Genomic DNA, 16,527 nt, shown 5'->3' with positions numbered 1-16,527 from the left:
GCGCATCGCGAGCGGGCGCCACCCGCATCGCGAATCGCATCCCGGCTGGAGGCGGTATCGCAGCGCACCCGGTCAGTAGATCTGACCGGGGCGCTGCCGTAGCGAGGATGTTGCGAGCGCTCCGGGGAGGAGCGGGGACCCGGAGCGCTCGGCGTAACAGTACCCCCCCCCTTGGGTCTCCCCCTCTTCTTAGAGCCTGAGAACCTGAGGACCAGACTTTTATCTAGGATATTGTCCTCAGGTTCCCAGGATCTCTCTTCAGGACCACAGCCCTCCCAGTCCACTAAAAAAAAAGTTTTTCCTCTGACCTTTTTGGAGGCCAGTATCTCCTTTACGGTGAAGATGTCTGAAGAACCGGAGACAGGAGTAGGAGAAATAAGTTTGGGAGAGAAACGGTTGATGATGAGTGGTTTAAGAAGAGAGACATGAAAGGCATTAGGAATACGAAGAGAAGGAGGAAGAAGAAGTTTGTAAGAGACAGGATTAATTTGGCACAAGATTTTGAAAGGACCAAGATAGCGTGGTCCCAATTTGTAGCTGGGAACACGGAAGCGGACATATTTAGCGGAGAGCCATACCTTGTCTCCGGGAGAAAAAATGGGGGGAGCTCTTCTTTTCTTATCAGCAAACTTCTTCATGCGTGATGAAGCCTGTAAGAGAGAATTTTGTGTCTCTTTCCATATGGTGGAAAGATCACGAGTTATTTCATCCACAGCGGGCAAACCAGAGGGCAAGGGAGTAGGGAGGGGGGGAAGAGGGTGACGGCCGTACACCACGAAAAATGGGGATTTGGAAGAAGATTCAGAGACTCTGAAGTTGTACGAGAATTCGGCCCATGGAAGAAGATCTGCCCAGTCATCCTGGCGGGAGGAAACAAAATGCCGTAAATAGTCACCCAGGACCTGGTTAACTCTTTCTACTTGCCCATTGGATTGAGGATGATAAGCAGAAGAAAAGTTTAATTTAATCTTGAGTTGTTTACAGAGAGCCCTCCAGAATTTTGACACGAATTGGACGCCTCTATCCGAGACGATCTGCGTGGGCAACCCGTGAAGACGAAAAATGTGTACAAAAAATTGTTTTGCCAACTGAGGCGCTGAAGGAAGACCAGGAAGAGGAAAAAAATGTACCATCTTGGAAAATCGATCAACGACCACCCAAACAACAGTGTTGCCACGGGATGGGGGTAAGTCTGTAATAAAGTCCATACCAATCAGAGACCAAGGCTGTTCGGGGACAGGCAGAGGATGAAGAAGACCAGCAGGCTTCTGGCGAGGAGTCTTATCCCGGGCACAGACAGTGCAGGCCCGCACAAAATCAACAACATCCGTTTCCAGAGTCGGCCACCAATAGAAACGAGAGATGAGTTGCAAGGATTTCTTGATGCCCGCATGGCCTGTGAGATGGGAGGAGTGACCCCATTTGAGGATTCCGAGGCGTTGGCGTGGAGAGACGAAGGTCTTCCCTGGAGGAGTTTGCCTGATGGAGGCTGGAGAAGTGGAGATCAGGCAGTCAGGAGGAATGATGTGTTGCGGAGAGAGCTCTACTTCCGAGGCATCCGAGGAACGAGAGAGAGCATCGGCCCTAATGTTCTTATCGGCAGGGCGAAAGTGAATTTCAAAATTAAACCGGGCAAAGAACAGAGACCACCTGGCCTGGGGAGGGTTCAGCCGTTGGGCAGACTGGAGATAGGAGAGATTCTTGTGATCGGTGTAAATAATAACTGGAAATTTTGATCCCTCCAGCAGATGCCTCCATTCCTCAAGTGCTAATTTAATGGCCAGTAGCTCTCGATCCCCGATGGAGTAGTTCCTCTCCGCCGGAGAGAAGGTCCTAGAAAAAAAACCACAAGTGACAGCATGCCCAGAAGAATTTTTTTGTAGAAGAACCGCTCCAGCTCCTACTGAGGAGGCATCAACCTCCAATAGGAAGGGTTTAGATGGGTCAGGTCTGGAGAGCACGGGAGCAGAAGAAAAGGCAGACTTGAGCCGTTTAAAGGCGTCTTCCGCTTGAGGAGGCCATGACTTAGGATTGGCATTCTTCTTGGTTAAAGCCACGATAGGAGCCACAATGGTGGAAAAATGTGGAATAAATTGTCTGTAATAATTGGCGAACCCCAAAAAACATTGGATAGCACGGAGTCCGGAGGGGCGTGGCCAATCTAAGACGGCAGAGAGTTTGTCTGGGTCCATTTGTAGTCCCTGACCAGAGACCGAGTATCCTAGGAAAGGAAGAGATTGACATTCAAACAGACATTTCTCCATTTTGGCATAAAGTTGATTGTCTCGAAGTCTCTGAAGAACCATGCGGACATGCTGGCGGTGTTCTTCTAGGTTGGCAGAAAAAATCAGAATATCGTCCAGATACACAACAACACAGGAATATAAGAGATCACGAAAAATTTCATTAACAAAGTCTTGGAAGACGGCAGGGGCGTTGCACAGGCCAAAGGGCATGACCAGATACTCAAAGTGTCCATCTCTAGTGTTAAATGCCGTTTTCCATTCGTCCCCCTCCCTGATGCGGATGAGATTATAAGCACCTCTTAAGTCCAGTTTGGTAAAGATGTGGGCACCTTGGAGGCGATCAAAGAGTTCAGAGATAAGAGGTAGAGGGTAGCGGTTCTTTACCGTGATTTTATTAAGTCCGCGGTAGTCAATGCAAGGACGTAGGGAGCCATCTTTTTTGGACACAAAGAAAAATCCAGCTCCGGCAGGAGAGGAGGATTTGCGGATAAACCCCTTTTTTAAATTTTCCTGGATGTACTTGGACATAGCAAGAGTCTCTGGGGCGGACAGAGGATAAATTCTGCCCCGGGGTGGAGTAGTGCCCGGGAGGAGGTCAATAGGACAGTCATAAGGCCTGTGAGGAGGTAGAGTCTCAGCTTGTTTCTTGCAAAATACGTCAGCATAGTCCATATAGGCCTTAGGGAGACCGGTTACAGGGGGAACCACAGGGTCACGGCAGAGAGTACTGGGAACCGGTTTAAGGCAGTCCTTGAAACAAGAGGTACCCCAACTCTTGATCTCCCCTGTGGACCAATCCAGGGTTGGGGAATGGCGTTGAAGCCACGGTAGTCCAAGGAGAATTTCGGAAGTGCAATTGGGGAGGACCAAAAACTCAATTTTTTCATGATGAGGTCCGATGCACATTAGGAGGGGCTCCGTGCGGTAACGTATGGTACAGTCCAATCTTTCATTGTTAACACAATTGATGTAGAGGGGTCTGGCGAGACTGGTTACCGGGATGTTGAACCTGTTGATGAGAGAGGCCAAAATAAAGTTTCCTGCAGATCCGGAATCCAAGAAGGCCATAGTAGAGAAGGAGAAGGTAGATGCAGATATCCGCACAGGCACAGTAAGACGTGGAGAAGCAGAGTTGACATCAAGGACTGTCTCACCTTTGTGCGGAGTCAGCGTGCGTCTTTCCAGGCGGGGAGGACGGATAGGACAATCCTTCAGGAAGTGTTCGGTACCGACACAGTACAGGCAGAGATTCTCCATGCGGCGTCGTGTCCTCTCTTGAGGTGTCAGGCGAGACCGGTCAACTTGCATAGCCTCCACGGCGGGAGGCACAGGAACGGATTGCAGAGGACCAGAGGAGAGAGGAGCCCGGGAGAAAAAACGCCTCGTGCGAACAAAGTCCATATCCTGGCGGAGCTCCTGACGCCTTTCGGAAAAACGCATGTCAATGCGAGTGGCAAGATGAATGAGTTCATGTAGATTAGCAGGAATTTCTCGTGCGGCCAGAACATCTTTAATGTTGCTGGATAGGCCTTTTTTAAAGGTCGCGCAGAGGGCCTCATTATTCCAGGATAGTTCAGAAGCAAGAGTACGGAATTGTATGGCGTACTCGCCAACGGAAGAATTACCCTGGACCAGGTTCAGCAGGGCAGTCTCAGCAGAAGAGGCTCGGGCAGGTTCCTCAAAGACACTACGAATTTCCGAGAAGAAGGAGTGTACAGAGGCAGTGACGGGGTCATTGCGGTCCCAGAGCGGTGTGGCCCATGACAGAGCTTTTCCAGACAGAAGGCTGACTACGAAAGCCACCTTAGACCTTTCAGTAGGAAACTGGTCCGACATCATCTCCAAGTGCAGGGAACATTGTGAAAGAAAGCCACGGCAAAACTTAGAGTCCCCATCAAATTTATCCGGCAAGGATAGTCGTAGGCCTGAAGCGGCCACTCGCTACGGAGGAGGTGCAGGAGCTGGCGGAGGAGATGATTGCTGAAGTTGTGGTAATAGCTGCTGTAGCATCACGGTCAGTTGAGACAGCTGGTGGCCTTGTTGCGCTATCTGTTGTGACTGCTGGGCGACCACCGTGGTGAGGTCGGCGACAACTGGCAGAGGTACTTCAGCGGGATCCATGGCCGGATCTACTGTCACGATGCCGGCTGGCAGGAGGTGGATCCTCTGTGCCAGAGAGGGATTGGCGTGGACCGTGCTAGTGGACCGGTTCTAAGTTACTACTGGTGTTCACCAGAGCCCGCCGCAAAGCGGGATGGTCTTGCTGCGGCGGTAGTAACCAGGTCGTATCCACTAGCAACGGCTCAACCTCTCTGACTGCTGAAGATAGGCGCGGTACAAGGGAGTAGACAAAAGCAAGGTCGGACGTAGCAGAAGGTCGGGGCAGGCAGCAAGGATCGTAGTCAGGGGCAACGGCAGGAGGTCTGGAACACAGGCTAGGAACACACAAGGGAACGCTTTCACTAGGCACAAGGGCAACAAGATCCGGCGAGGGAGTGCAGGGGAAGTGAGGTATACATAGGGAGTGCACAGGTGAAGACACTAATTGGAACCACTGCGCCAATCAGTGGCGCAGTGGCCCTTTAAATCGCAGAGACCCGGCGCGCGCGTGCCCTAGGGAGCGGGGCCGCGCGTGCCGGGACAGGACCGAGGGAGAGCGAGTCAGGTACGGAAGCCGGGGTGCGCATCGCGAGCGGGCGCCACCCGCATCGCGAATCGCATCCCGGCTGGAGGCGGTATCGCAGCGCACCCGGTCAGTGGATCTGACCGGGGCGCTGCCGTAGCGAAGATGTTGCGAGCGCTCCGGGGAGGAGCGGGGACCCGGAGCGCTCGGCGTAACACCCATGCAAAATTGGATGTCCAATGAGGCATATCACTCTCCACTAGCAAGGAATCTACGGCGTAAAAGAATATTAAAAAAAATTAGTTGCAGGAACTTTAATATTAACGTACATACATTTAGCAGAAAAAAAAAGTGCAGAGTCTGTGCTATATTAAAATACATGACAAATACACTTTAGCTTTTTTTTTAAGTAAACATGTAATTTGGGGAGGGATTTAACACATTCTGGCAATAAGGCATCTCATTGGTTACTATGGGGAACTCATCAACTTTTTTCCTATCACCTTTTAACCCTTTAACGACGCAGGATGTATATTTACGTTGTGCGCCGGCTCCCGCGATATAAAGCCGGGTCGCGCTGCGACCCCGGATCACATCGCGTCGGTCCCGGCGCTCATCAACGGTCAGGACCCGAGGGTAATACCACACATCGCCGATCGCGGCAATGTGCGGTATTAACCCTTTAGAAGCGGCGGTCAAAGCTGACCGCCGCTTCTAAAGTGAAAGTGAAACTATCTCTGCTAGTCAGTCGGGCTGTTCAGGACCGCCGCGGTGAAATCGCGGCGTCCCGAACAGCTTACAGGACACCGGGAGGGCCCTTACCTGCCTCCTCGGTGTCCAATCGACGAATGATTGCTCCGTTCCTGAGATCCAGGCAGGAGCAGTCAAGCGCCGATAACACTGATCACAGGGGTGTTAATACACGCCAGTGATCAGGATGAGAGATCAGTGTATGCAGTGTTATAGGTCCCTATGGGACCTATAACACTGCAAAAAAAAAATTTTTAAAGTGTTAATAAAGGTCATTTAACCCCTTCCCTAATAAAAGTTTGAATCACCCCCTTTTTCCCATAAAAAAATAAAGTGTAAATAAAAAAAAATAAACATATGTGGTATCACCACGTGCGTAAATGTCCAAACAATAAAAATATATCATTAATTAAACCACACGGTCAATGGCGTACGCCAAAAATTAATAAAAAGTGAACAAAAAGTCCGATCAAAACAAAAATCATACCGATAAAAACTTCAGTTCACGGCGCAAAAAATTAGTCCTCATACCGCCCTGTAAATGGAAAAATAAAAAAGTTATAGAGGTCAGAAGATTACATTTTTAAAGTATACATTTTCCTGCATGTAGTTATGATTTTTTCCATAAGTACGACAAAATCAAACCTATATAAGTAGGGTATCATTTTAACCGTATGGACCTACAGAATAATGATAAGGTGTCATTTTTACAGAAATATGCACTGCGTAGAAACGGAAGCCCCGAAAATTTACAAAAGGGCGTTTTTTCTTCGATTTTGTCGCACAATGATTTTTTTTTCCATTTCACCATGAATTTTTGGGTAAAATGACTAATGTCACTGCAAAGTAGAATTGGTGACGCAAAAAATAAGCCATAATATGGATTTTTAGGTGGAAAATTGAAAGGGTTATGATTTTTTAAAGTTAATGAGGAAAAAACGAAAGTGCAAAAACTGAAAAACCCTGAGTCCTTAAAGGGTACCTCTCATCAAAAAAACTTTTGATATATTATAGATTAATGTATGCAGAATAACTTTACAATTGCATGTTATTAAAAAATATGCTTCTTTCTATTTAATTTTCCACTTTGAAGAAATGACCACTAGGGGTCTCCCAACCAGTCCTGGCAGCAAGCATTTCAGACTCATGCTGGAGTCCTAAACACTTCGAGCTGCCAGTCTGCTTTGTTCACAGCCTGTTTGGCTTTGAACAAAGCAGGCTGGCAGCTCTGAGTGTTTAGGACTCCAGCATGAGTCAGAAATGCTTGCTGACAGGACTGATAGGGAAAAATACAATAGAAAGAAGCATATTTTTCATTAACATGCTATTGGAAAGTTATTCAACATTCATTAATCTAAAATATATCAAAAGTTTATTTGATGAGAGGTACCCTTTAAGGGGTTAAACTAGGCAGTGCATAAAAGAGATAACACAATCTAATTGGTTGTTATGGTGAAATCAACAAATAGAAGTATGCTCTGTTTTTGACAAATCTTTGTAAAGGTGAAAAAAATTGAACATTAATGCCTGAAAGTTCAGACAGATGCCTAATAAATTTTGAAGCATTATGACCACCATACATCTGCATATGCTCAGTTCAATTATATATCACATCAATAGAGAAATGAAGATAGACGGACGACTCACCCAAGTAGCAAAATTGTCTTCTTTATTCAGAGCTTGCAGCATAAAATAACAGCAGGTTCAGGGGGGTCTGTCAGCAGGAACGCAGGGCTGTGGAGTGCAACGACCATATCGCTTCGGATTGAAGCTTCTTCCGGCCTCCAACAGGTGTTCCACGTCCTGCTGTGATTTAAAACCAGGTATGTGGGGAAGGGGGGAGGGGCCTTCATTTACACAAAAAATCACCTACGTGCTAACATAATGTTAAAAACATTCTTAGCGAATTTACAAAAATGGGCTAAATTCTGCCCTATCGTTGAGTCCCGCTGGTCCCAGGGCTCTGGTTCTTAATATCCAGCGTGTTTCCATTTGTATAAGAATATTTTCTCTGTCTCCTCCTTCTTTCGGGGGAGAAATGCGCTGGACACCGAAGAACTTAAGAGCTCTGGGATCATTATCATGCTCTTCTCTCATATGTTTCATTAATTTTGGAACTCTTTTCCCTGATTTTAATGAATAAATGTGTTCTCTGTATCTGGTAGACAATTGTCTTTTCCTCTTCCCGATGTAGAATCGGGCACAGGGACACATTAATCCGTACACTACATGTGTACTTTTACATGTTATGACTTCTCTGACAGTGATGTCCCTGCCTCCTAGGTTTACAAAACTCACTTTCATATTCTGAGAACAATGTGAACATTGACCACAGGCGTAATTGCCTGGGGGGGAGGGAATTAGTCAGCCAATCTTTTCTGTCTTTCTGTGCGGTTTCCTTGCGTTTTTATTTTTTTTTTTAATGTTATCACTAATCGTGCTGTTTTTTCTGAATGTTATTAAAGGTCTATTTTTCGCTACTATTTTCAGATCTTCATCTTGTTCTAATATTTTCCAATTGGTATGTATAGCTTTAGTTATTATATTGTTTATAGGTGTATTGGCAAATGAGAAGGTAAATCTTTTATTTCCTGTATCATTCATATTAGATATTTTTTGTTTGTTGACTAATAGATCATCTCTTTTCTTTTTTTCTGCTTTCTCATATGCTTGCTGTATGAGTTTTTCAGGATATCCTCTTTTTCTCAGCCTATCTTCGGTATCCAGCGCATTCCTCCCCCGAAAGAAGGAGGAGACAGAGAAAATATTCTTATACAAATGGAAACACGCTGGATATTAAGAACCGGAGCCCTGGGACCAGCGGGACTCAACGATAGGGCAGAATTTAGCCCATTTTTGTAAATTCACTAAGAATGTTTTTAACATTATGTTAGCACGTAGGTGATTTTTTGTCTAGGTGAAGGCCCCTCCCCCCTTCCCCACATACCTGGTTTTAAATCATAGCAGGACGTGGAACACCTGTTGGAGGCCGGAAGAAGCTTCAATCCGAAGCGATACGGTCGTTGCACTCCACAGCCCTGCGTTCCTGCTGACAGACCCCCCTGAACCTGCTGTTATTTTATGCTGCAAGCTCTGAATAAAGAAGACAATTTTGATACTTGGGTGAGTCGTCCGTCTATCTTCATTTCTCTATTGATGTTGTATGAAAGACTTTGTTCTTTACAAGACGTAGACGCTCCCCATAGCATCCAGTGCAGCAGGTTACATACCCCGGATAGTCCGGACAGGACAACCTGACTTACAGCCGAGTAGACAGTGCCTGGTACTCCTCTTTATTACAATTCAATTATATATCAATTTAGGCTCATAGTATTGTCTCTGGGTGGATTTGAACCATCAACCTTTCAGGTTTTAGAACTGAATGTGTTAACCAAATGCATCACAGAGACTTTTCCTGTGGAAAAGTAAGGATTGCATGCAGGTACAAATTTGTCAGAATACAAATAAAGGAAGATTACTACCTAAATGGAGAGTATAAAGATCCAAACAGAAATGCCAATATGCTACCTTGGATCCAACAATACTACTTGGGTTTATATTGCTCAATGAGCCTGCTTTTAGGGTTTAATTTTCAAATAGCTGGAGGAACATTGTGTGGTAGCCCTGGGGGGGGGGTGTAGGGCAGTTGGGATGTTGTGGTAGGTAAGGGGTTAATGTTAACCCTAGAGTTCGTGACGCCAGGCTGAGGGCTGGTATGCTGAGGTAATTTTCCGGCCTATCGCCGCCCTTCCCAGAAACGATAGGGGCATGTAATAAAATGACTGAAGGTCCACAAGGTACTTGAACTTGAACAAACTTTACTTAAGTGCTTGCAGTACATCCAATGAACAATGACAGTCTCAGGCAAACAGTCTCTATAGATCTCAATGACTGACAATTGTTGCGGACCTTGAGTGATATTAGAAGTCTCTGATTTTAGGGTAGTTATTGCAGATCCATCCGGATTTAGGGGATATATAAGGTCCGGTGATCCTGCAGAGTGCGTGGGGATTGATACACTCAGTAATTAGAAGTTATCGTCCGTCGCCGCAAGGTTCAGGCCTAGACTCACAGATCTCAGCAGCGCAGATGCTTCTTGCTTGCTTGCACAGGAACAAGACAGCGAGAAGATGGCCGCCGCTCCCTTATATGGGCATGGGGAGGGGCTAATCCCATTGGTCCGAACATCTGTCACTCACTGTTATACAGTGTGATAGGTTTGACTACGTCACAGGGACCTCCAAAGGTCCTCAAACAGAAATACCATAGAGTTCTCCTGATCACATGATCCGCAGGTCAGTCCTGATATGCTATGGCAAGGTAATTAACTATTTATTCACATTTATACAATCCTATAGACATAAATCCCAAATGGTTACTGGATAGTTACTATCTGGATAAGAGGTGACTAGGGGTGAACTAGACAATTGGGACCCCGACGTCCTAGGGACTCTGGCTATGGGGACCACAATAGAAGGTACCGGATAGGATGCGATATCGGGACACCACAAACCCCCTTACTTAAGATAAGTCGACCTCGACGTCTGTCCCCTAAAACAGAGGGACTAGGACAAGGACAGGATGCTCTATAAACTCACTATACATCCTAAGTAAACATTGAACACATTTACATTCTTTTGATACTCTTACTAGTATCTGGACTAGACAATTAGAATCCATCTAGGCATTGGTGCTATCTAGACAAGAATGCTATATAGACATTTGAATAAGTTATCTTTCCTTTAGTTTCTAGCTTCCTAGACAACTTTATTAAACTTATTATACATTCCAAAGCTTACTAGACAATTAGGCATCTATCTGACATATAGTTGCTAGCTCCTAAGACACTTTAGCTCTCTACACTTTAGCTCTCTACACATTCTATGAGGCTAAACTGAACATTAGTATAACTCTCTATACATGAAACTATCTAGGCATTAGTACAGCTCTATTTACCTTTAGTTTCAAGCTGACTTAGACACTTTTATTATCTCACACATTTTATTTCATTGCCAACAATAAGTTACCTGTTAGTACACATAAGGTTATACTGGCTAGCCGGAAGTTAGGTCACAGTAAGGGCGGCTGCTATGGTCTATCAGCTACACGCTACTTATCCCTAGAGCACTTTCAAAAACAACCTAACTAGGTTATTCTTAGAATTACGTGTTTAATTCTGTATTAGCAAGAGCACCTACTGGCCAGGCAGAGCATCTCACACACGCAATGTAGGAGAAGAAGAAGTGTACCTAACAGTGGCAGGAATTGGGTATCAATATGCTACAATTCCTAAGGGTTTTCTTAAGTGAGATATTTATTTTGGTGTATGTACTAGAGAAACTTAAGGTAGTACATTTAAGTTTGTAATCTAGGGTACTAAAAAGTGATTGGTAGAGCATTGAAGTGGGTTATCAAAGTACTATGTGTGCAGGTACTAAATGTGAGCCCTGGTACCTTATGGGTAGTTTGCCCTGTGTAGTCCTTTGAGACCGCCGCAACTGCTTCAAATTGAAGTCCCCGTGGGCCTTGTGCACCCGAGTGGGCACTTTCTTGTGAAGGCAATAGTCTAGGAGGTCCCCGATAACCCAGCTTTCATCCTGCAGTGTCTTCCAGGAGGACAGATTGTCAGGCCGAGCGCTCCGGGTCCCTGCTCCTCCCCGGAGCGCTCGCAGCGTTCTCCTCTCTGCAGCGCCCCGGTCAGACCCGCTGACCGGGAGCGCTGCACTGTCACTGCCGGCGGGGATGCGATCCGCGTAGCGGGACGCGCCCGCCCGTGGGTCGCATCCCAATCTACTCACCTGTCCCGTTCCCCGGCTGTCACGACCTGGCGCGTTCAGCCCCGCTCTCTAGGGGGCACGCGTGCCGGCTCTCTGAGATTTAAAGGGCCAGTGCACCACTAATTGGTGCCTGGCCCAATCAGTGCCAATTAGCTTACCTGCTCCATGTGTATATAAACCCACTTCCCCTTCCTGTCCTGGCCGGATCTTGTTGCTTTAGTGCCTAGTGAAAGCGTTGTTGTGTTTACCATTACCAGTGTTTCCAGACCTTCTGCCGTTGCCCTTGACTATGAACCATTGCCGCTTGCCCTGACCTTCTGCTACGTCTGACCTCGCCTCTGTCTAGTCCTTCTGTACCATGACAGTCTCAGCAGTCAGTGAGGTTGAGCCACTACCGGTGGACACGAACTGGTTGCTACCGCCGCAGCAAGACCATCCCGCTTTGCGGTGGGCTCTGGTGAAAACCAGTAGCAACTTAGAACCGGTCCTCTGGTACGGTCCACGCCAATCCCTCACTGACACAGAGGATCCACCACCAGCCTGCCGAATCCTGACACAGATCTTCAGGGACTTTGGGAGATTCAGGTCCGTCACCCACCTGGGCAGTTAGAGCACTCTGACTCACGAACCTTCAGTAGAAGGGAAGCATTTCCACATCTTCCCACACATCTTCAGCAGGAGGTGCTTCCCCCGGGGCCAATGCGAGAAGGTACATCCGCATTAACATTGGTTTTTCCACTACGATACTTAATGTTGAAATCATAGCTGGCCAACAAAGAGGCCCAACGCTGTTCAAGAGCTCCCAACTTAGCAGTGTTCAAATGGGCCAAGGGGTTGTTGTCAGTGTAGACCATGAAGGGAGTAGCAGCCAGATAGTCCTTAAACTTCTCAGTAATGGCCCAGACCAGGGCCAGGAGCTCCAGCTTGAAGGAGCTATAGTTGGCATCATTCTTCTCAGCACCTCGAAGATGCCAGCTGGCATAGGCGATTACCCTCTCTTTGCCATCTTGCACTTGAGATAAGACCGCCCCCAGACCTTCAAAGCTAGTGTCTGTGTATAAACGGAACGGCAGGCTGTAGTCAGGATACGCCAAAATGTGGGGTTCCGTGAGGAGGTACTTCAGGGCTCGAAAGGCATCTTGTTCTTCGGCCCACTGTACGGGAAGCCTCCCATTATAATTATCCCGGGCAGTCCCTTTCAGTAATTCGGTCAAGGGTCCAGCAATTTGAGCAAAATGGGGGATGAAGCGCCGGTAATATCCAGCAAACCCCAGGAAACTTTGGACGTCCCGCACCGTTCTGGGTGTAGGCCACTCTTTCACAGCACTCACTTTGTCTGGATCAGGCTGGACTCCTTGAGCACTGACGACATGTCCCAGATAGTGCACTTGTGGCTTCAGCAAGTGACATTTGGAAGTCTTCTCTCTATCCTCTTCTGCCATGGGCACCTGCCAGTAGCCGCTCATCAGATCCAGTGTAGAAAAGTAGGCGGCCGACCCCAACGCAGTCAAAGATTCTTTGATTCGAGGGAGAGGATAGGCATCCTTATGAGTTATGTTGTTCAACTTCCGGTAATCCACACAAAAGCGGATAGTGCCATCTTTTTTCTTCACCAGGACCAAAGGTGCATCCCAAGGACTCTGGCTTTCCTGAATGACATCGGCCTCTTTCATCTCCACGAGCATTTTCTTTATGGTCTGAGACATCCCAGGAGCCACAGAGCGATGTCTCTCTTTAATGGGTGGATTGTCTCCAGTGATAATCCTATGTTTGATCATGGTGGTCCTGCCAAAGTCTGTGGAGAACTTGCTGAAAGCTTCTTGATATTTCTTAGCCACCTGTATGACTCCTACCACCTGCTCCTTGGGGGTATCTTCGCCTCCAATCTGTAGTTTGCTCCACAAAGGTTCCAAAGGATTCTGGTCAGGTCCTCGTTGAACCACTTGTGACTTCGAGACCACATCTCTGACGTCTAAATGGTGTAGAGTAGCCACTGGAGTATACTTGGGTAGTTGGACCGCAGCTTGAGTGAGGTCAATAAGTCTCACTGGAACCTTCCCATTACGTACGGTTACCAGGCTTCTAGCGGCTCGCACCAAGGGACAATCTTCCAGTAGAAGGGGTTCCAAGAGCGCTTGGTAATCTTGATTTTTTCACCCCGGGTCGGGCACGGTACCATCTGTGGCTGTAGACTAACGGCTCCGATATCTTGAATCCTTTCTCAACAGATTTCTCCTTGATGATTCACGAACTTCTGTTCTGCTTGGAGGATTTTGAGGTGGTGTTGGGCAGCTCACCGGCCTGGGGGTGAGTGCATGCAGTGCACAGACAATATCATCAAAACAGTGCCTCATAATATTCATGACTAAAATGAAATCAGCTGCCCCCTCATCCCTAACATTGGTAACAATCACACCCTTCCTTCCTAACACATGTTTTCCCACCTGCACCATGGGCTCCCAGTAACCATGCCTGGGTACTGTTTTCCCGTTCCCTCCGATTACTCTAAAATACGCTTCCTGAGGGTCACACAACCTTTCTGGGCCCCAATACTTATAGAAACCCCCCTGCTGAATAGTGGACACCTGAGACCCAGTATCTATCATAGCCTGTAACCGGATACCTTCAATCATCACCTGTACATAAGGACAAGAAGATACATACATAGACATAGTCTAGTTCTGGACCTTCAGCCTCTACTCCTGGGGTGCGGTCCACAACCCCAGGGGACGTCCGTTTAAAGCCCAGCATTGGCTCTTCCAGTGTCCATTCTTGTTACAATAGCTACAGACGGGTCTCTGACTCCCAGGTGGTCTCACAGGAGGGGTACCAGGTGGACCAACAGGGCGAGGGTCAGCCTTCTTAGGTGGTGGTGTTGCAGATCTAAGAGGATCTGGCCGTACAGCCATTTCTTTGAAGGCCTTGGCTAACTGTTCAATGTCCTGTTTAATGTTTTGTAAGTCAGCTGTCCAAGGGCTAGAAGAAGGTGTCGGCGGGGCAGATTGAGATGGGACAGGCGGCTGGGGCGCGGGCCCCGGAGATTCGGTAGCGGGGACACTAGTTTCTTCTGTCTGAGGTCCCGACTCTATTACTTTAACCGCGAGTCTCTTAAAAGCTGGGAAAGCCATGTCGGGATTTTGCACGGCCAGCATCCTAAGTTGGACCTTGTCCCATTTATTCAGTGCCCTTCTATAAAACGGTCCATCAGTACTCGATTGCCCTGATCGGGCGTGATGCCGTCCAACTTCTGTACCGCCTCTTATGTGCTCTGTAAAGCTACTGCATATGCTCGGTAGTGTTGAGCAGCATAGGCCATATTCGAATTTGCGATATTTCCCGAATATATGGATGAATATTTGTCATATATTCGCTAAATTCACATATTCATAATATTCGCGTTATATTTTTGCATATGCGAAAATTTGCATTAGCAAAAATTAGCATAAACAAAAATTTGCATGTGCGAAAATTAGCATATGCAAAATTAAGCATAAGCGAAAATTCGCATATGCGAAAATTAGCATATGCAAATTTTCCCATATGCGAAAGTCCGTACGCCAGTCTCACACAGAGCCTTCTTTAGACCACACAAGCTGGAAGCAGAGAGGGATGATCACTGTGATGTGTACTGTGAAAAAAAAAAACAATATTCGTAATTACGAATATATAGTTCTATATTCGCGAATATTCGTGAATTTGCGAATATGCGCTATTCGCAAATAAAATTAGCATTGAGAATATTCGCGAGCAACACTAATGCTTGAAGAGTCTCACCTGGCTTCTGACGCCGTTCATATAGTCTGAGGCGTACCTCCGAGGGAGAATGAGATTCAAACACTTGAGAAAGTCCTTCAAAAATCTGTCCCACTGTAGCTTTATCAGCCGCTGGCCATGTGCGAAGTTCTTCCAAGGTGGGTCCCTGGAGCTGTCCCAGAAGCAGCTGTATCTGTTGATGAGGAGGGAGTGCATAAAATCCAAAGAGGCTGTAGAAATTTTCCTTAAAGTTTCTTAATGTAAAAGGGTCACCATTGTAGGTGGGAAGCACAGGATTCCCCAAGAAGACAGGTGCAGCAACAGGGGCTCCCAATACATAGGGGACTTGCTGGAGGGGGTCTTGCTCCGCCAGCAATGGAGGTCTTCCTGGTATCACAGGTAGAGTACGTCTTTGTGAAGTAGAAGGTGTCGGTGAAGGCGGTGACACCCTCCTAACTTGGAGTGGAGACCCCATTGGTGGGGCCACTGGAGCATCGCCCCCTTGCTGTTCGAATGAGGACTGTAGAGCTGCAGGGTCTGACATTTCTGTATTTGGTATGCTGGCCCTTTAAATGGATATCGAATTCCCAGGTCTCCAGAAGATACGCAGTTGCTCTCTGATCTGGAACTTGAGAGCGTAGATTTCAAATTAGAGGGCGGTGACTTGAAACCCAACAGCTTTTAGTTGAAATTTGAGTGCGTTGATCGGTAGCTGAAGTGATTCTAGATAGGACTTCAATTCTGCAATCTGGTGTCTCAAAGTCCCGTACTGTTCCGGCTCTTTACAGCTTCCAGCCCGTTGTCGCCCTCTGCGTCTTTTCCCGCGCTGAGCTGTCTCTCTTTGTTGGTTTCTGGCACTAGACTCCAACAAAATGGCCGCCGCGGCACCGAGATCTTCGGTGGGCAGGGTCTCTGGATCACATGTGCAGGGATGTCCTGCGCTGAACTGTAACTCCGCTGTACTGTTCGCCTCCTCCATTACTTTACATGCGCACTTCCTCCACACAGCACTGTAGTAGGCACACACCCGTATCCTGTTCGTGCAACGCCAAAAAGGCTTTGTGGTAGCCCTGGGGGGTGTAGGGTAGTTAGGATGTTGTGGTAGGTAAGGGGTTAATGTTAACCCTAGAGTTCGTGATGCCAGGCTGAGGGCTGGTATGCTGAGGTAATTCTCCGGCCTATCGCCGCCCTTACCAGAAACGATAGGTGCATGTAATAAAATGACTGAAGGTCCACAAGGTACTTGAACTTGAACTTGAACAAATTTTACTTAAGTGCTTACAGTACATCCAATGAACAATGACAGTCTCAGGCAAACAGTCTCTATAGATCTGAATGACTGACAATTGTTGTGGACCTTGAGTGACATTAGAAGTCT

Source organism: Hyla sarda, chromosome 2, assembly GCF_029499605.1.
Source record: "Hyla sarda isolate aHylSar1 chromosome 2, aHylSar1.hap1, whole genome shotgun sequence".
In the NCBI taxonomy this organism is placed as follows: Eukaryota; Metazoa; Chordata; class Amphibia; order Anura; family Hylidae; genus Hyla; species Hyla sarda.
The sequence above is the reverse complement of the archived record's forward strand: the minus strand, read 5'-3'. Positions refer to the sequence as shown.